This window comes from Electrophorus electricus, unplaced genomic scaffold (genome assembly GCF_041902795.1).
Source record: "Electrophorus electricus isolate QZ-2024a unplaced genomic scaffold, ASM4190279v1 Scaffold46, whole genome shotgun sequence".
In the NCBI taxonomy this organism is placed as follows: Eukaryota; Metazoa; Chordata; class Actinopteri; order Gymnotiformes; family Gymnotidae; genus Electrophorus; species Electrophorus electricus.
The window spans coordinates 78,598-100,436 of record NW_027658757.1 but is presented as its reverse complement, the minus strand read 5'-3'; positions in this window follow the sequence as shown (position 1 = coordinate 100,436).

Sequence of the window (21,839 nt, the reverse complement as noted above, 5' to 3'; positions counted from 1 at the left end):
ATTACAGAATTGTAAGGAGGAAGTGACGTTCTTGGGGCATATCATTAAAGGGGGAAATACACACAAGCTGTCTCAAAACCGAGCACAAGCCATAATTTCGCTACCTAAACCATAGTGGCATACTCCCCTCTTACTGTTTTAGTCCCACACGCATTACACCGAATACTGCAGGACCAAAGAGTGTCACACTTATCAGCCCAGTGGTAGCTGAGATACCACACCACCCTCTTAGATATGCCTAATATAACTGTCAAAAGGTGTATAACACTGAACCCAGCTACACTCCTTCCTACGGAGGAGGATGGAGATCCACAAGACTGCACAGCAGTCTTAGCTGAAGTATATATACCGCGGGTTGATCTCTTTGAAGAAGCCATAAGTAACCCAGACCTATGCCTCTATGTGGATGGGTCAGCATGCAGGGACGACACAGGGGTCAATAGGGAAGCATACGCGGTAGTAACAGATCATGAAATACTTAAAACAGAAGTATTACCATCCTCCTATTCAGCGCAGGCTGCTGAACTAGTAGCACTGACGGAAGCATGCAAACTAGCTGCAGACAAAACTGTTAATGATTTTGGAGCCATATGGAAACATAGGCAATTCCTGACAAGCTCGGGTAAATATATTAGACATCACCATCTTGCTAGAAGCCATTTCGCTGCCAAAGACAATTGCAGTTGTTAAGTGTGCAGCTCACAGGACTACAGAAGACCAAATCAGCAAGGGGAATACTTTTGCAGATAGAGTAGCAAAGGCAGCTGCAACTAAAACCGCTGTGCAAGCAATACAGGAAACCGCTGCTACCCCGCAGGCCACATTACGGGAAATTCAGTCAGGGGCTACCGCCACTGAAGGCACCAGGTGGAGACAACTAGAACCTCCTGTTAACAACCCACGCTGCTGTCAAAATAGAAGGACGAGGAACCTGGGTACATCACACACACCGTAAGAAGGCTCCGACACCAGCCCCAACTCCAAGCAGCAGCACCCAAACAGACTAGGTCGGAACTGTGTTGAGTAGGGTGTTAAAGGCAAGGCCTACCCTTTCGACACTCGGAACCGTCAAGAGACGGTAGAGAAAATCAGACACAGCTAACACAGTCAGAACATAGACTGAATATTAATATGGATGAAGAATCCCATGACTTATGAGAAGACTTGTTACCATTTCAGGGTCCCAACGCCACTGAAGCAGAATGATTAGCAGCTAAATGCCAACAAAATACAGCGTGTATGTCAGCCATTGTGCATGCCCAACATATCGAACAAGAGTACCTGGTGTGCCAGCACACCAGTGTTCCAAGGACTGTGATCCCTCTGAAAAACGCAGACGTAGGAGAAGTGAATATGACAATCTCTATGTGCCAGGTTATTAACCAGACCTCAAACTGTCCCAGTCCCACTAACCCCGCACCACCGAAAATGATGCTGCATGTGGCAGCTAGTAAGGGTGAGATATTTGTATAGCAGATGAAGCAGCAGGTGCCGGAAGTCTGGTCCAGATGCATCGATTATGTGCAGGTGCACAGCAATGGCACTTGCAGTGACTCCAATAGCAGTTCCCTGTGGAATTGCTCCATGACAACCCTGCAGGGGTATTGGAATGTAATGTGGGTCGGTGGTTCGGTGGCCTATGGTGAATTGCCACAGAACTGGACTGGTTGTTGTTATCCAGCTGTAGTGCGCCCAAGGACGCAGGTGTATACACTTCCCCATGCCAAGCAGCACAGGGTGAGGAGAGACATAACCAGCACAGACTATTGTGGTAGAATTCTGAGGGACCCATGGACCACTCCGGGTGAAACCATTGGTTGGTCCCTTTTCCTGGGCGGTGGCACAGTAGCAACCCTGCAAAAGATCAATGGCTTAGCTTATCAGTTACTGCAAGTAGTTAATGACACCTTAGCAGCAATAGGTGCCTTAAAGATAGAACAACAAGTGATAAGGGCAGCAGTGCTTCAACATAGAATGGTATTAAATCTCCTAACCATGAAGGAAGGAGGAGTGTGCAAAATGATTAACACTTCCTGCTGTTTTTACATTCCAGATCTCAGTGCTAATATTACTGATTATATGAATCATATGTGATCTGCCTTCACTCCGCAGCCTACAGTTCCAGTAGCGGCTGTAGCGTTGCCCATTCTGCTACTCATTCTTCTTCTTTTTCTTCTTCTTCTGTGTTTACCTCCTTTTTTGTCATTGCGTGTCAGACGTCTTTCTAGTGTGTTCACCATGCCAGCGCTCAGCGGCCATGCCAATGACCAACCGCAGCTCAGTGAAGACATTCTGCTCCCCAAGATGGGCGGTGCTGGTGATCCACATGAAGACATCGTAGTGCTATTTGCTGAATAAATGTGTGATAATGTGTGATATAGAATAAAGGGGGCAAATGTTGTGGAAATTTACCTTACTTCATTTTGTGGAAATGTACTTTGCTTTATTTTACTTTGCTTTATGTTTCTATAGTCACAGCATAACAGTCTGCAGATAAGCATGTGAGTCAGGTACACCAGCTGCTCACATACCGTTCTAACCATAGTGATAGAAGAAGCCTTCAGCGCTCAGGCTGACCAAAACATGAATTAGCTGATACTCTGTAGGAGTCGTTTTTCTTTTTTTTCTCTTTCTTCTGTTCTCTGTATAAGGGGAGGGGGACCGTACTGCGCGTCAGTCCTCTTACTCTGTTATACAGGGGACAGAACTCAATAAAATTTTACTCTTTACTACTCAATGCATAAAGCTGTCTGTGTTTGATGTGCTCTCATTTTCCCACCACATCCATTTATCAGTACTTCTGAATAACCAAAATGGCTTAAAACAGCTGAGGGGATGTTTGAAACTGAGTAATAAGATGTTCAGCAATTTATATATGATAATACAAGGCAGTAAATTAAATTGGGCTGAACTGGACAATAGTACCTGGCATGAAAAGTATGTCGTAGAGAGAGTAACAAAAAACTCAACCTCTCACCTCGCGCTCTGAGATGTCTCCGTCACTGTCTGTAGTGTCCTCTAGGATACTGCTGCCCTCACTAAAGTGTGTCACCCTGACCGGGTCAAACATCTCTTGAACATAATAACTACACAATGGAAAATCAGCTTCAAGTGCTGCACTGAGCAAGAGTGCACTGTAAATGGCCAGATATAAATGGCAATGTCAGTAGTAAATTTATATATGCAGTCATGGAACAGGACCTAGCTGTAGAGCACAGCTTTAAGGTGCATATTATGATGTGCTCTTAGCAATCATCCTCCTGGCTGTGTCTTGCTCTTTTGGCCAAATGTTTCTCTTCCAAAGCAGACAGACCAGACTTGCTGCATATTACTCCGTGCACTATAAATAAACCACATGTATAATGCCTTGTAAACAATGGAACAAGGGAAATTTGAATTGTGACTACTCTGTTAAAGGGGCGGATAAGGCAACCCACCCAAACCCCCCCGAAAGCTGTTCTGTTATCCCTAATTGCTATGCAATAGTCCTGTGATTAACTCAAAGGCTGGAGAAGTTTCACCTTTCTCTACTTGAATCCTGAAGGCTGTTCGGTTCTGTCACCCACAATCCATCCTGTGTAATTAAACATTCACATCATAACTCGACCCCGTGCAATAGGGCAAACTCACTCGGATGGGGGAAAGGATCACAGACTACCTGTACTGCTGCCGCAACTGCGGCCATTCCAACAACATCCACATACATTCCAGCAACATCCTATTATAGGACACAGTGGGCTTAAGTACACCCATTTAATAGCATGTTGGACCTTCTTTGGCCTCCAGAACTGCAGCAATTCTTTCTGGCATAGTTTCCACTATTTGCTGAAAATACTCTGCAGGAATCTTGGTCCAATCTTCATAGGATATTTTCTCTCAAATTACATGGAGGGACTGACATGTTCTAAACTGCCTGTTATACTCTTACAGCCGCTTTGAAATACAAAGAAAAATACAAAGAAAATACAAAGAAAATACAAAGAAAAGCCCTGACTCTTGCAAACTTCATTTTTTTGTAGGACAAAGAGAAAGATAAATAACTCTCTTTATGGCCTTTTTCCACTCATGCATACTAAGTCCAGTATGCATCCAAACATTGTCAGAATAGTAGGAGTGCAGACTTTGAAAAATGGTCGTGTCAGGCAAGCTATGCAGCTTTGTCCTTGGTTGTCTAGTCGTTAGGATTTGGCGCTCTCACTGCCGCGGCCCGGGTTGGATTCCTGGTCAGGGAAAAACCTCTTCTTTGGCTCATATAAAATGACAGATTCTGCATTAAAACATAAAGTTTGTGGGAGTCGGAGTTGAACCGACAGCCTAAGGATGACAGTTTTAACTTCTACTCTACCAACCGAGCTATTGAAAGTGACGTGCAAGTAATCCCACATGTCCAAACACCAGTATGTTGGCAAGTAACACAGCCAGTTTTGGATGTTTCAATTGTTAAGTTCATTTGACACAAAGAAGAAAGATTGCATTGTATAAGTTGTTCAGCTACAAACAGATATATCTTTTGATGACATTTGGAATCATACTGGACTTTGTGTACATGATTGGAGAAAGGCCATAAATGGTTAGAATAACATTCAGTGCTTTTGGAGAAAAGTTTCGAGAGTTTTGTCATGTAGTGAGAGAAATGAGTGGCTGAAATATCAGGCATTAAAAGTTCATTTTGCACTCACGGAAAGAAAATTGCTTTCATGTGGACCGCATTGAGATATCGATCTGCCTGTGGAACATAACACCTCTAAAGAGGCTAGATTTGTGCTCTCAAGCTGCGATGGTGGTTTTCTCATGGCTTCTAAAAGAAGAGGCTGTGGTCAGGGTGGAGTGAGTCTTTGATAACCAAGATTGTTGTTGTTTTGGCCTTCGAATAGACAATGGCATTACCCAGTGTCAGGTCTTTCTCAGTAAACTGCAGAGAATGATATAGAGGGCAAGAAATGATCAAGCACAGTTTTATTGGGTGTGTATCTGTAAAAAACACTACAGCTCTCTGATACATTTTTGGTTCAAGATTTAATCATCATGCAAATGATTGTGATTAATGCTTTGTCTGTTTAATTCAAATATTATACTATAAACCTAATATTTTAATAGGGTTGGCAACTTTCTAGTTCCGATTACTACATGTGTGTGAAGTACAGGTGCTGTAGCTATACGGTATACAATTGTCCACAGTAGCCTAATTATAATATATACAACCAAAAATCCATCTAAAATAAACACCAGAAACCTGGACTAAGGGTAATGTACATAAGTACATTAAATCTAGGTAGGACTGCTCAATAGCTAGGATAACAGCAGAACAATTGTCCCGCCGTATAAGCAAAATGAGAGTCTGCTAAGGCCGCCAAGAGGGTGCCAAAGACCATGTATTTATTTCTATTTGTTTTTTACCTATGTTATGTCAGTGGCAGCTCAGATTTCTGCATAGGGCCCCAAACAGGCTTGGGCCAGCCCTGGTATCACAGTGTCGTGCACTGGAAAACCATCAAGCCTGTTGACTATGCTACCAGTGTTGTTGATGTAACTGTGCAAATAAACTGCAAACACAATTACTTTTAGAAGTATCATCCAGTTTGTTTTCACAATTGCCAAAATGTAATGAATCACAGCCAGTGTTCTAAAACAGAGCTGGAATGTATTCCTGGTTGATGTGCCCTGTTTCTAGTTCCAAAAAAAAAAAAAAAAAAAAAAAAATTGGTGGATGAATTTTCAATGAAAGTGCTTCACTCAGCAGCCATTAATGATTCTTATATCCAGTATGAATAAATTGAAATTCCTATCCTTGTATCAGGTGCAGCAATTATGTGTAACAATTGTGAAGCAAAAAAGCAATAGCAAAATTTTAATATAACTATATAGGTAATATAGAACATGATCTAATGATATTAATTAGGCTATGCAAATAACACAACTACTTCGGTAGCAGATCATTCATGCCTGTTGAATAGGCAGTTTTCTGCTTTGCAGATACTTGAAATCTTTTACTAATCTTTCCCCAAATCCAGTAGGAGCTGCCTTTTACATTAACATGCCAGGATACACGCTGACTGGATGTTTAATCTTTCTAATGGGTAAGCTATATTCTTATAGTCAAGAAAGATATTTTTTAATTATTAATCAGTTAAAAGGATTTCTTACTGTAGGCCTATTATAAACAACATGGAGGAAATTAAAATAAAAATACTTGAGTTAGACAGTGGACACAGGTTGCTCATAAATCAAGTAAATGAAACTGGATGGACTGCTTAATTATGTAACAACACAACATTTATGGCGACGAAGATGTTTCACACATATACATTCTTACGTGCTGCTGACCTCGATATCCATATTTCACATTGATACTGTAACACTATAGATGAACCTAAACTTCACATTCTCGTCACGTTGATAAGCTTTTTGAAAGTTTGATCATGATCAAAGATCATGATCTTTGTTTTCTAAGTGTGTTTCCAAATTGCCTTTGACTGCTGTATGCCTAATTGCGGCATTTAGCACCTCATTTCGTCTCTAATTTTTGACATGTACTCTTGACATAAGTCTTGCATAAGTGACGTTACGACAAAGAAGAAGAGCTTCCACCAGCTCATGGGAGCACTACACATCTCCAACATTAAGTAACAAAATCCCAGAGACCTTCTGCCTGTACTGGCCAGACTTCAGATCAGAAGGTGAGAGAATACAGTCATGTGTTGTGTGGCTCAGATTGTTCACACAGTTAGTAACAGTCCAAACACTTTAATTATACTGTACAGCATGAGACCTGGAAATGTGTGTATGTGTGTCTTCTCCCCAGGCTGAGCTCCAGCTTTGTAATGTCCATCATCAGAGAGATCTATCAGACTGGCTCTGCTCACTGTGTGTCCAGCTTGTTGAGTTCAGCAGAGAACTGCATCAACCTGAACAGCAGAGAGCTGGACTCTGTCCACTGTGCTGCCCTGCGCTTCATCCTCCAGCACTGCACAGCAGTCTCTCTCAGCCTGCTTTTCACCTCCATACCAAAGGCGGAGTTGGAGAACATTGAGCCACTGCTCTAACATGTCTCCCGTCTCAGGCTTGAACTTTTCTCACAATCAGAATTTTAACACAGAACTGGTCTGTTTAGGGAGTGTTATATAAACGTTTATGTACGTTTATGTGTTTTTCACGAGTTTCCTCAAAAGTCATTTTGTGCCAGCATCATTTAGGTTTTATTGAGACTCCTGTCAGGTAATCAGCAATATCCATGGATATTTACCTAGAATAAAATGACTTTCTGGAGGAAATTGGTAAATTTAAGTGAAATATTTATATTAATCCAAAATTAACTGCCCAGTAAGCCAATGACTCAACACCACACAAACTAGGGAAACATTCTGGAAAAGGGAAAATAATTTTATCATTTGAAACAAAATGTGTGTAAATAGCATTAATGTTAGTAGTTATGTGAGTGTGTTAGTGTTTTGTGACTCTACATGTTGGTGAATGTTGAGTGTGTTCAGCTGCAATAAAGCCATGCTGCTCCAGTTCCTGTCTCTTCTCTGTGTGGGGACTGATATGGCCTGTAGGTCACTGGCGCTGTTTCTGGAACATTCTGAAGGGCTGTCAGAACTGGACCTTAACCACTGTCAGCTCACTAACCACTGCCTGCAGATGCTGTTCGCACACCAGCACAAAGCCCACATCCTGGAGTGAGTGGACAAGCGGGAGGAGGAATGTGTAGAGAGTCTTGATTGTTGAGTGCACAGTGAACACTAACATAGATATAACACATTTTACTCTTTTTCTCACAATTTAACACAAAATCTGGCATGTGACTGAACATAGAAGCTGTGTGTGTTCATTGTAAAGCATTGTATGTTCCTTGAAAGGCTCTATATAAATGTAACTTTGCTCATTCAGTCATATCCTGTGTTCCTTCAAGGACTTATTTTTTTCAAAAGCAAACAGCAAAAAGCTTGATTTTCTTGGTGATTTTATTTGGAAATGACGACCTCTCTCACTGGCTGCCTGGTTCACTGATCACTTCCTGTACTTGGCAAGATGGACCTCTGTGGTCTACAAAATATCCAGACTGCTTGTAGAAACACATGTTCTCATTAAAAAGAGAAATAAGGCATAACAGACTCTTTATGATTTACAGTTTCATGCCTGATAGATAACAAGTCATGTGTACAGGAACTGAAAGAAATGATATTTTGTTTAAAATGTCAGAATGCATAATTATCTGGCCATTAATGACTCAGGTCCACTGACACAAATATACTATTTATTTCTTTGCTTATTCATTCATTTGCTAATTCAGTCATTCGTTTATTCATTCATTCGTTCATTAATTTAATTCATTGATATATAAATCTACAGGTGTTTGTACTACTACGCGGTGATTTAGTAGAGGGAGGTGTGTTTGGGAATCCTGAACAATGTGGTAATTATAATCCATCTAATTTCAGCCTCAGTCACAATGACATCACTGATGTGTCAGCAAAGAGGATCTACGATACTTTCTCCACCAACAACAATATTCACACTGTGAGGTAACTGTGTGTGTGTGTGTTTAGGCATGTAAAATAAGGCTGTATTTATTTGAGTTTAAAATTTCAAATTTAAAAGCCTATTTTGATTTTATAGGCTCTTCAACAACAGAATTACAGGCATACAAATCTTCCTCTCAGACAAGTGCTTTGAAGTCTGGTGATGTTGATGTGTTGTTGGCACTGTAATGATGAGATTTCATTTTTCTAGATTATTGGGACTATCCAAATTATATTTTTGTTTTAAGTGAAAAAATGTAATGATTAAAAAACAAATTTTAGTTATCTTATACATTTTAAGATTACATATAAAAATCAAATACTCAAAATTTATTTATAAAGTACTTTTTAAAATTGTATTTTATTTTATTTTATTTTATTTACAACAGGTGCTATTACAAAGCAGCTTTTCAAATGTCCAAGTCCAAGCCCCCAGTAAGCAAGCCAAGGGTGACAGTGGCAAGGAAAAGCTCCCTAGAGCATGAGGAAGAAACGTCAAGAGGAACCAAGACTCAAAGGGGCCCCATCCTCCTCTGGCTGTTTAAAGAGAGACCTAAATTAAAAAATGAAATAAGCATTTAATGTTTAGACCAACTTTCTGGAGGTTCTAGTCTTGTCCCAATAGTGTGCATGTGTCTGAGACCCAAGTCGCAAGAGAACGTCCATTAAGGGCAACAGAGAGTAGTTGGTTGGGGTGGAGGTGGTGTGGGCTACAACAGGGGACATCAGGGGATGATGTGAGTAGCCAATCTTAGACAAGATGAGGCTGAGTAACATCACGACATCACGGGTAGGTGTACCTCAGCAGAGTCCACTATCAGTCCAGTGTATTAGTGCAATGATGTTTGATTCCTACTCGAAGAACATGTGATATTTCCAACATTCACTTTAGGTATCAATGAAGTTGTGACATCAAGCAAAGGAGGACAGTGAGACATGAGTAGACAAGCACAAGTTGGACTTATTAGGGACAATGAAACAAAACCTGAAGACAAGAAAACAGAAATGAAAGCCTGAGTGAGCTGAACTGAACTGAATCAAACTCCTACCGGTATATGGACCTAGCTCTATAATATAGTTGAAACTGTAAGTTGCTATAGATAAGCGTGTCTGCCGGATGTCTGCTCACATTAAGCAGTGCAGTTGTGCAGTGTGAACATGACATCTGTCTTTTACAGCAAAATCTAATTATTTTATTATTCTTTAAATGTCTTTAAATGTCTTCATGGTCTAGCAACTCATAATGGCATTAGCACTTGAAAGCAAAAAAAAAAACCAAAAAAAAAAACCCAACAGCAAAACAAAAACATCTCAAAACACACTTATTGCATTGAGTTCTGTTTAGATGACTTTTGATTTTATATTAACACATCTACTGTTATCTATTTACCTTTTCCTTTTATCATTATATATGTCATTTTATTTTTTATCCTTTGGGCAATTAGTCTCTTCTCAATGCGTTTTATTTTTTGTGTGCAGAGAGAAGGGGTAAGAAGATGCATATACAGAGGTCTGGACTAGCTGTGCTGTCAAAGGTTAGGGGAAATGAAATAAATAAATGTTCCAAAATGTTTTTTTAAATAGTTTAGTATCCAACATTTTAAATTCTAACATTTATGGTTACCCCCAGCAGTGATCAGTGGTGGCTCAGTGGTTAAGATACTTGACATGTAGTCAGAAGCTTACCAGTTCCAGCCCTACTGCTGCCAAGTTGCCAGTGTTGGTTCTCTGAGCAAGGCCCTTAACCCTCAAGACAACAATTCGCTCAGACAACAATGGCCACAAGAGGGAGACAAAGAGCTTCTCTAGTAATCAATGAAAACAGGAATACCCTGTAACTGTATGCTATACTATTCTTTTATTTTATATTTTTCCTTGATGTCCACTTACAATGTTTGCATGGCTTTATGTTCCAAAAATAATCATAATCTATTTCACACAAATATTTTCCAACCTGTTTATCTTGTAGAATTAAATAGGACATGTATTACATTAGGAATAAAGAATTCTGCGCTGCATACACTTAGACATCGGTAATATAACTTGCAGTTATATAACTTCTAGTGAAAATCCTTGAAGCAGTCAACAGTGAGCTCCATTTAACCCTCTGAAGTTAAACAAAGAATTGCAGCTAAATGTGTGAACATTATCACATGTGTCAGTTCATAACAAGTTAAGCTTCATAATAGGTCACGAAGTCAAGAAAATTCATACCTAAGCATTACTTTGTTTGATATGTTTATGGATGTATTTGGGTATAACCAGGTCATTTGCCTGTTTTTATGTATTGATCTTTATTGCTCCAAAAAACTACTCACGTCTTCCAATGTTCTTGATCCCCACTTCTAAGAAATAGTAAATGGACTAATCGTAGTTGTGGATAAGTATAAGACTAAACAGCTGTGAACTAATTCCACACGAGGGGAGTCATCACTGGAAAGGTGTCCTGGTGCGAGGCGTGCAGTGGTCCCTGTCCTGCGAACACAGAGAGACACAGAGGTGAGATACCAGTTAAAAAGGTTTGAGAAAGTACATCCTCCACTGACAAGATTCTGTTGTTTAAATGTAAATGGAACAGGTCTGCTCCTTCTCTCAGCCAATATAGAAACAGCAAACTGCACTACAACAAGTACACAAGGTGTAATGAACTTGCTATGAGAATGATCTCAGTAAGTAACTCAGAAAGGAAAGGAGCTTCTCCTTCCTGTTTTCTTTGTTCTCTTCTTGTTAGTGTTTGTATTTGCTCTTTCAAAACACTCCTGCACTCATTCCTCACACTAAAACATGAACCTGGTGTTGTTTACACAGTGACTTGGTGTGAGGCATCTGATCCATGATTTCCCCCTGGGGTCACAGGTCTCGTTTGTCGCCCTTTTTTTTCTCCTTAAGACAAAAACAAATTAAAATAAGAGCAGAAAAACTGAGCAGAAATAAACAACTATTAAAATTCTAGATGCACTGTGGAATGTTCAGAGAAAAACAAGACACTCCAGTCTCTATTGTATTTAATATGTGGTATTTAACTGTCAATATGGGGACATTACGACAAGGGAGTGGGCTCAGCTGACCTGTCTATGATTTTATTATTATTTTTTTTTTAATCCTAGTCTTTGATTAAGTTAAGGCATTTTTCTTTCAAAGAAAAGAAAAGGAATGGAACATGTGAAACACAAACAGAAAAATAGGTATGCATTTATCTAATAAACTGATGACTACGATTAGGTGAGACAAGTTTTAGGATATAATAATAAGTGTATAATTTCCATCACACTTTTCACCTGAGTCTCCTGTGTTTCTGAATAAAAGAAAGTAATATAACACACGCAGTTATACAATTTCCGAAAGGCATATTATTTAGAAATAAAGAAGAACTTGGTTATTATTTGGTTATTAGGACACATGAGGAAAGAATTTCAGTTGCATTCATTTAGCCAAAGACATCCATGACTGAAACAAGCTTCCTGTCACCACTGACCACCCTCCTAGCGTTCATGTCTCCACGGTTTCCCTGTCTAGTGTCTTTATTTTGATTTACTCCCTTGTTGTGGTTCCATTCCTTCGTTTCGTTTTCTGCACCCCTCATAATTTGCACTTGTGTCTGGTTTAATGCTCATTTGACCATGTTTTTAAGCCCTGTTTTAGTTTAGTCTTGTTGCTATTTATTGTAAGTCCAGCTGCTGTTTGTTAATCGAGGCTTCCGTGCATGTGAATATAAGCCTGAATGTTTATCCTCGCCCCAATGTTATAGCCTGCATCCCTGGTTTGTCTTCGTGCACTTTTCTTTACTTTAGTTTATCATGAATTCTCGGACTCTCCATGTTAATAATTTGACCCTGGACTTTGGATTTGCCCCTAATAAATCTCACTCTTTTCCACACACTGCTCATCGTTACACTTCCCCAACCTACTATATTTACATTAAAACTCCGTCAACAGCAGTCTTTAGCGTTGAGGGTTTTTTTAATCTGTGTAAAATTACATAATTTCTGCTGTTTCAGAAGTGAAGGATTTGCGTGCTCTAAATTTTCATAATTCTCGTATTGCATAAGACATTTATTTCCATTATATGTTTTAGCATTCAGGTGGTCATTTTTCTTTTCAACAGTTATTGGCGTGATCCAATAGATCCAAAGTCAAACGAGTACGCACATCATGTGTTGAACCCATCCATAGTATTTTTCTGCTTATCTAATATGCCAATATTTTCTCGTAACCATCCCACCAAGTACGAAAAACACCCAAACCTAAATGCTTAGTAACTAAAGTAAAGCTTGTGTCAGTGTCTTAATTTATATTCTGCATTAGTTCATCAAATGGTTATTTATTGAGAGTGAGTCTGTATTTTGTATTTGAAAAAAAATAAAACTGTCAGCATTAAGCAGGTTTGTTGTCAGGTTTGAAGGCTGTGGTTGTGCTATTTTTCTGGCCTTTCTGGTCAACTAATTTCTGTACCCAGTCATTCCATCAAGGGAGGTGTGTTGCTATTGAAATGTCTAACTTCCTTCATCTAGGGAATTCATGACATACATTAGAATTACATTTATTATAGCTGCAGGTGGCAAGTAAAGGGTCCAATCATTTTATCACATCTGCACAACTTGGTTGCTGATGACATCCCATATAAAGTTCACCAGCCTTTGTGGTTGGTTTTGAGGTTTTGTTTCCAGGAATGTTGTATTTTGAAACCAATCTCTCAATTTTCTCTGCTGAATTGCTTTATATAAATATTATTTTTCTGATTCGACATGACTAAGAAATATAGTTCCCCCAGAAGGTCAGTTCACCCCAAATGTACTTGCATTCACAGTATGTTCATATACACCATTGAAGTTTGGTGATAATCTAACACTCTATGGCTAAGTTTTAGCCTATTAATAAAAATCCTGCTCTTGGGGATTGATAGTTAAATACACATATTTTTGATCATTATTTACAAGAAGATCTGCATTTTTTACATTTAAAAGGTATCTCTAGATCAAAAGGTCACTGACTTGTTTGAAAGGTGCATTTGCCCAACTAATTTAGGTATCAAAAATCAGGCAAAAAAAAGGTTTACGAAACGTATTGAACTTTTTTTATGAAATAGTCACAAAGTATTGCACTGTATAAACTGCATTTCTCATGCACAATTGGTACACAATGGGATTGACTCATTTTTCTTTTTTTAAATACCTTTTCATATGTCAGAGGGGCTCTGTTGGCAAAAATGTCCTTTAATTGCCATGCTAGCTCAAAGTCCATAAATCAATACTCATGTCAAGTTTCATAAGAATTACTCAAAGAAGTCTTCATTTTTTTTCAGCTGTTTTGAATGAATCAGTACACCTTGGAAGGATTGATAGGTATGTAAGTGCCATATACCATACAAATATCAACATGTTTCAGTCTCATCAACATTTTGATACCAAATTTGGGAAGATTGGAGAAAGGTCCTACGACTAGTGTGTTACAGTTCATCAGCAACATAAAAAGTAGTAGGATATTTAAATTTAAAGTAATTTCTACAAGAATCAACGTTATAGAAGTCCACTGAAGCCAGTTCTATGATTAGCCCATTACCTGAAAAACATTAGCCAATGTTTGAGTCATCCTTAGGAATCCTTCAGCTTGCTTACAGAAGCAGTATGCAAAATTTCATCTTGATCACAAGAGCAGTCATTGAGAAACAGTTATTTGCATATTATAATGCCCCATATTGACAAAACTGCTACATTTGGTAAGCTACCTCAAAGTCAATACTGGTATAAGTCTTTTAAATTTCATGAAATCTGAACATGTCGTTCAGGAGTGACAGCTAGTTAAAGTTAAAGTTAAAGCCTGACCTTTGTACTACTAATTTGTACTACTAATATTAGACTGGAATAGGACAGCTGTATTTTTTATGTCAGGTTTTTTGTTTAAATAATTATTGAGATTCAGACTCTTGCAAATATTTTGACACCAATTTCATTCAGATTGTGTGAAAATCCTAGGACTGGTTTGAAATTAGCAAAAAAATAAAAAAACAAACAAACAAAAAAGTGACATCTAATGGGCAGAGCCTATCTGAATTCAGGAGAAGCCAAGGAAGAATTAAATAAAAAATAAATAATATTATTTCTATATTCACCTCCGTCTTTTCTTTTGAACATCTGCAAATGTTAAATATAGTTTTGTCTGCAGTTCATAAAGGAAAAAGCAAAAATACATTAGAGTCAGAACTTTTGTTTCTTTGTCACACAGTTTTATTATTTTTTTGAATTCTTGTATTGTCTTTTAGCACACATTGGCAAATGTGTCCATCCTCCTGTCGATTGTCCTTGGACTTGTCCTCGGCCTCACACAGGCAGGTGAAAAAGGCTGTCACGGAATTGAGGGCCACACCTTTGCCTCTTGTTGTGCTTGGACAGCAGCTGCTGGTGCACCTTCCTCTGTTCCTCCTGCTCCTCAAGTTTGGCCTCCTTATGAATCTGCTCAATGGTCTTGGGCCCGTGGTCAGCTCGCCGCGACACCCAGTTATTCTAGAAAAGCAAAATCAGCAGATGCATACTTTTGCATCACCATGCGCTGGAATGGCAAACACAAACACACAAACACAGGCAGAGTCTCTAACCAGTCGCAGGTCGATGACGTCCTGGAGCAGGAACCGAATGCGTGAGGAACCCCTCCTCTCCTTCACTGTCTTTTTTATATATTTAAAGTAATGATCCATTTTTGGCTGAGAGAGAGAGAGAGAGAGAGAGAGAGAGAGAGAGAGTGTAAGAGAAACGTCGACAAATTTCAGATATTCTTCACCTTTCGATTCGATCAGGTGTGCTCTCAGCTGAACTCATGTCACAAGACGTTTATGACTCTTATGTAAACCCTGCTGCCTTGCACGTTGGTCAGTGCTGTAAAGCAGTTCACTGCCATTGTGGGTGTAGCTGTGCTGTCATCAGCTGCACTTGGCTTTGGGGAATCCAGGGTGCAGCAGCAGGAGGTGGCAAACGTGGAGGAGGCTGTGAGAGCAAAACCTTCTAACAGCTGACCAGTCCTGAATAAAAGCCTTTCATTTTGTCAGCTGCAGTAGGAGCAGAGCTAACAACCACACTAACAACTTCTCTAAACAATATGAACTTGGACACTTTTAAAATCATTGCCAAGGCCTAATAATACACTGATATCAGCACAGCATGCTAGTCGCACTATAGATGATGATCCTAATTAGTTGGCTACCCTGTAGTCAGAGTGCAGGCAACAGGCAAGCAACAGAAAACACTGACGGCAAAACTTTTATAAACAACATTTCAACATGCTTGTTTTTTGGTTAAAAGCGTGCATGGAAAAAAAAAAAACCACAATAAAAAAGACCAGGAAACTTGAACACAAATAACTGTCACACTAGTTGGTGACTGAACTGTCAACATCACAACTGCCATTCCTACTAGAGACAAAATTGACAGTCAATATACAATATCCAAAACTTCTTCATCCAGTTTCGATGTGTAAAGTACTTGTTGTGAAAAACGCAACACAGACCAAATCTGGACAAAATCCGCACAGCCGCTGCACTGCACACTAGCACTCATCTACACATGCGCCGTAAACCTTTACATGACATATTAAAGATAAACCGATGCAAGTGCTGAGCATCTGCTGAGAATATTAAATCAACCCAGACCAGGCCCGCGGCCTGCTTACCCTGGCCTTCTCCAAGTCCAGGTCTTTGCCGATGGCTGTGAGGAGGTGGCACAGACGCTCCAGGCTCTCCTCGCTGTGGTTCATGAACAGCTTGACCACACAGTCGTGCATGATGGCCTCTGACAGCATGTGCAGCTTGAACAGCTCCCCGATGAACTTGATGTTACCGATGGACCTCCTGTGGGCCTTGTCCTTCGCCTCCTCCAGATCCTCCTCCAGCCTCTCCCGCTCGCTGGCCTTGCGAGGAGTAACCAGAACAAAGACAAAAGCAAGAAACAGCGCGTTTGGACCCGATAACGACCAGGCCGCCTCCCAGCACTGCTGCCGATTTCAGTCCCCTTTCTCCTGATCTGTGGGTTGGTGAGTCGGGTAAACTAGACAGGAGTGCTGCTTACTGAAGTGGCCGCTTCCAGCTGGTGCCGCAGCTTCTCCAAAACATCATCGTTGACCTTGTCCTTCTCAAACTCCTTCTGACAGCGGTTCAGCAGCAGCTTTTGGAAACCCACAGTGCTGGTGGGCTTGTCTGCCATGGGCACTTTTAACTACACAGGAAAGACATGTAGGAGAAACACTTGGGTATAAGACAGTGTTGAGAGTTCTGTTACTAAATAGAAGCTGATTAAAGCTCCATGTCAGTTTAGAGTGGTTCAAACAGAGTTCACTTCTGTGTGGCATTTGCCTTTGTATGGAACTTCAGCAGCAATGTATGGGAACATGTTACTCACCATAGCCAGGCAGCTGCACATATTGCCATAGACCATAGAGAAGCTGGGCTCATCGATGGCTTTTTCAAAAACCAGATCAACCACGCCTTTGAGGCGCTCCTCTGTGTCGATGGTGAGGTCCATCACCTGCTTCATCAGCTGGTTAAACATCTGCGGTGTCAGTTTGTTCAGGATACTGCGCACCTTCTGGAAAAGCTCCTGGAGAGGAAAACAGACTACCGACTAAGCTTTCCATTACAAAGATCCCAATCTTTTGTTAAATTCAGCAGTTCTTCCACATAATGACTAACTCCTCACTTTCACCAAATATTTACTCTGCCATTTGGAACTTCGTCATGAACAAAAATCACTCAACTTTGCTATATAGACCGATAAAGGCATCATACATCAATCACACTTTCCGAGAAGTGTAGCACTGGCAGCAAACAGTTTATCAAATCTTATCAACTAAAACCCCTCATGTGCTCCAAATTCAAATTAAAAGAAAACCCATTAGAACCAGCTACAAGAATTTAAGATTTAATCAACATATAACTCCTACAAAAATATATATATATATATATATATACATAATAACCAAATCTGATCCAATAATAACCCTACCGACCAGACAATGCAATGAAGATCTGTCAATCTCTCCAAATGCTGAATTGCACACAAATTTGCAAGAATATTTTTAACACAACCATTGGGTGTTAACCTATAATATATACAAGATCATCCACAGAATACACTACAATATCTACAATACTCTCTCACCAAAATCAACACCACAATCAACACAAGGAACAACAAGCACACAATATCTGGTCCTCAGTATCATCACACCCCCTATTTACACTAGAAACCCATGTCCCCCTGCATAGCTACATTCGTGCACACTCCCCGCACACCCACCCAATTAAACAACGACTCTATAATTTAAATATCCAATTCTTGAAGAGCATATCGCAAATAAAATTAAGTAGCTTTCAAGCCAACCATAACAGGCTGTGACTCTGAAATCTGAAAACAGGGCATGGCGGAGTGAGGTGCTGACCTGAGTTTTCTGGGTCTCGGGGTTCTGGGTGTTCTCCCTTTTCATGCCAGGCTTCCAGGCATTCTCGGCCTTCTTCAGCTGCACCTCGTCGTTCATGGACACGTTGGTGATGATCTTGCGGGGAGGCAGCCGTCTCGGGCCTACACTGAGCAGCTGAAGCAACAAATGGGTGCTCTTTATTATGGGCGGTAACATTGTCACAAAGACCTCGGTCACAAAAGATGACCAGGCGCTCATTTATTTGTGACAGAAGAGAAGGGATGAGCGGAGAGACCCACCGGTGCACCCCTGCCTCCAGGAATTGCCCTGCTGAAGTCTGCAGAGGCTGGGTTGAAGCCTGGGTCTCTGGCGATAAGGCGAGGGCCCACCTGCTGCAGGGGCAGCTTGTTTTGTTTGATCTAGAAAAGAACAGAGTCAAGTCGAAGTCCATCAGCCCCTCTCCATGGAATGGTTTTAAAGCTCCCCTAAGGCCAATGTTTTAGCAGGCTTACCTTGTCCAGTACCACATCAGAGATGGGAGGAAGCCCCTCTGGCTTCTGCATGCAGGCAGGCATGAACTGGAAGGCCAACAGGAAGTCTCTATCATACTGCCTCTTCCCATCCTTCAGCTCTGGCTCTGCATGCAGAGAGGGGTACAGTGAGCACCTGGAGAGAGGAATCACCTCTCTGTCAGGACACTGGGCCTGCCCCACAGGAGTGTCCTCTTTTGGCTTCTTCCAGGTGTTGGATAAACTAATAGCTGTAAAACATAACAAATCGGTCTGGTGTCTTTTTAGTGTCCTAACATAGCATGTCATGCATGTGGTTATTTACCTTGACTCAAGCTTTGCCTAAGCTTGGACTGTAAGATGGACTCCACTTTATCCTCCAGCAAGACCTCTGGCTCCTTCCCAGTCTCTTTCAGCTCTGCCCCAGTGGAGGCTCCACAGGCCTGGACTGCCTCTATAACAGCCTGGCCTGGGAGAGTGAGGCCTGAAGGAGCAGCAGTGCTGGAAGGCAATGAGGGCATCAGCGTGCCTGAGGCAACCGCCTCTCCGGCTGCTGGACTTACAGCCTTCGCCTGACAGTGGGCCTCCAGGGCCAGGCCGACATTGACATTCCCCTGCTCTGCTACCTGGCTGTTCAGCTGCTGGGATTTGAGGTAGAAAATGCGAGGATAATGAGGGTGTGGACATAAAAACTAGCAAAAGACAGAAAAGATGGAGAGAGAGAGAGATAGAGAGAGAGAGAGAAAGAAAGAGAGAGAGAGAGAGAGATACTGCACACACATGCAGAAGAAGGGGAATGGCAATGAGGGTGGGGGGGTGAGCACAGCACAGCACAGCACAGCACAGCACAGCACAGCACAGCACAGCATAATTAGAGAAGTGAGTAGAGAAAGAGACAAAGAGAGAGAGAGAGAGGAAATGAGAAAGCACAAGAGGGCAAAAGATCCAGCCGCAAAGGCACAAAATGTGTGTGTGTGTGTGTTGAGGTGGGGGGGGAAGACACAAAGACAGCAAGAGACAGCAGACAAGCATGGGGTGCTTAAATAAATGGGCAGGAGAAATAGAGAAAGAGAGGAAAGAGGAACACTGTTAACATTTAGGGAAAGAGGACACAAAGTAAGTGCAACAGCGCAGTAGTGAGTGTTCCCTTTACAGAGAGGCCTTTCCTCAGAGGAGCTGAGGTGCTCAGGGTTTGGCTGAATCCTTCTTACAGGGCCTTTATGTGGGCTGTCTGTGTAGAGGGAACACGAGGGAAGATCAGGAGGATTTGAGTGGCTGTGAGGGAGAACTAAGATGGAGGCAGACGAAAGAATAGGCACGGCAAGTCGGAACATCAAAACACATCTGAGAAGCCTTCTTAAATCAGAACAGCCACAATCACACAAGCTACTGGAACCAGTCAAATATGACGGAGGAGGGTCAACGGTGTGACCGAATCACTGAAGAAGGAAGAGAGAATGGCCGGAAATCAAACTACACCATCAGATTTTGTTGCTGATTGTATGATGCTTTTAATAGGACAAGACAATGAAAGCCAGCCAAACAACCAAACAATCAACTCAGAGCTCATTATGAGGGAGGACTAGATGAGAGAGTACTTTGACCTGTGGAGTGGATCACGCGAAGCAGCGGCCTGCAGCCGATCAGGGGCTCAGGCTGCGGGACTGAATGGCTTACCTGTGGAGCAGTAGGGGTAGTGCAGGGACGTCCCACTGGTGGGCTTGTGTTCTGGCTAATGCCTACTCCAGACATGATCTCCTCTGTGATATCCTTGCCATCCTGGTTAGGGTCTCGGATACGGATCTTAGCGAACAGTAAGTTATTTGCATCTATTAAGTCAATCTACAATTAAATTAATTTCACCTCTGAGGCAGGGGGAATACTCACTGTTTTCTTTACCCTCTTAGTGGGTGGAGGCTGCTGAGCTGTATGCACTATTATGGATGGAGATTTGGTGTATATGGTCTGGCCAGGATAGTATGAAGGCCCTGCCACTAGTGGTGACCAAAAAAAAGCACTGGTTTCAGTTAGAGAGCAAACGAAAAACCAGTTTCAGCCAGCGGGAATACCCAGAAGAAAGGTCTCTTTATCGGTGAGAGCACGCATGTGGGTTTCCCAGGTGGGGGTAGAGAAAGGGAAGTCCAAACTCACCATATGCTAGTGGGCAGTCTGCAGGAAAGAGCCCAGGGTAGAATGTACTGGGTCCTGTGGGCTGGAGGGAGTACTGCTGGGGATGTCCCACGTAGGGAAGGCCACTGTGGTGATACTGAGAATGAAACAGAACAGCAGAAGTAAAGGGCCTAGCACCAGACATGGCCATTCATATAGGACACTCCTAAGAGATATTCGAAGCAGTAAACAAACAAAAAATACAAAAACATTTAGTTTTTACACTGAAAAAAAACTAAACTAGAACTTCTCATTTCTGCTTCCAAGATAAAACATATTTTTATCTACACATTTTAGGAGCAGTTTATTTATTGCTGGCCAACCTGTTTATAGACAGATTTTCAACCCATTTGCTACACTGTGTACATATTTGCACAGGCGCTTTTCTCTGCTCTGGGTACCTGAGGCACGTAGTACTGGAGTACGTAGTACTGGCCGGTCTGGGATGAGGTGAAGGGCATGGGTGTCAGGAACATCATGATGGGCTGGCTGGACACGGGTCGAAAGGAAGCGCTGTTACTTGGAATGGCAGGCTGGGCTGTCTGCATCTGAGGGATCTGGAAAAGCTGGGAGAGGAGAGGAGTGGAGAGTGAGGGTCACAGAGCAGCGTGGCGTATGCCGCAGCAGCCGACTCAGACGCTCGGAGTGAAGACTTTAGTCAAGAGTTGAGTCGTGGACTCTACAGCAGTTGTACTGGGAATGTTGAGGAGATATATACATAAAAAAAAAAAGTTTAAAATTTTCAAGGGATTTTGAATGTACTATTATGCTAGGCATGCAAGATACAAAAAGAAAATCTTTCAAGAGTCTGTTTCACATGCATGGCACTAATACAAGGGTGAATGAACTAGCATGAAAAATTAAACAATTACAATGATGGATGCAGCTAATTAGCCATTATTGCAGGAGAGAGGATATATATGTAAAAGACAACTAATCTTGAATGTAAATTTGTACCGATAACCTGAGTCTATCAAAGCCAATGCTGACAAAATATGACATGAGCTAGAATTCAGAATGTGACAAAACCCCCATCCCAGTTGGCTTTGATGCTCAGAATGGGAACATAGTGAGGGAATTCCTTCTACATGAGAAACAGTAAAATGAGCCTAAGAGGTGATTCTCACATACTGTCTCCCACCGAGCTGTTGCCATCTTAACATTTTCTGGACATAAAATCCTCCCTCCAGCAGTTATGCATGCAGGCAGAAATGAACCTTTGTATGGGCTCCTGGGTAAT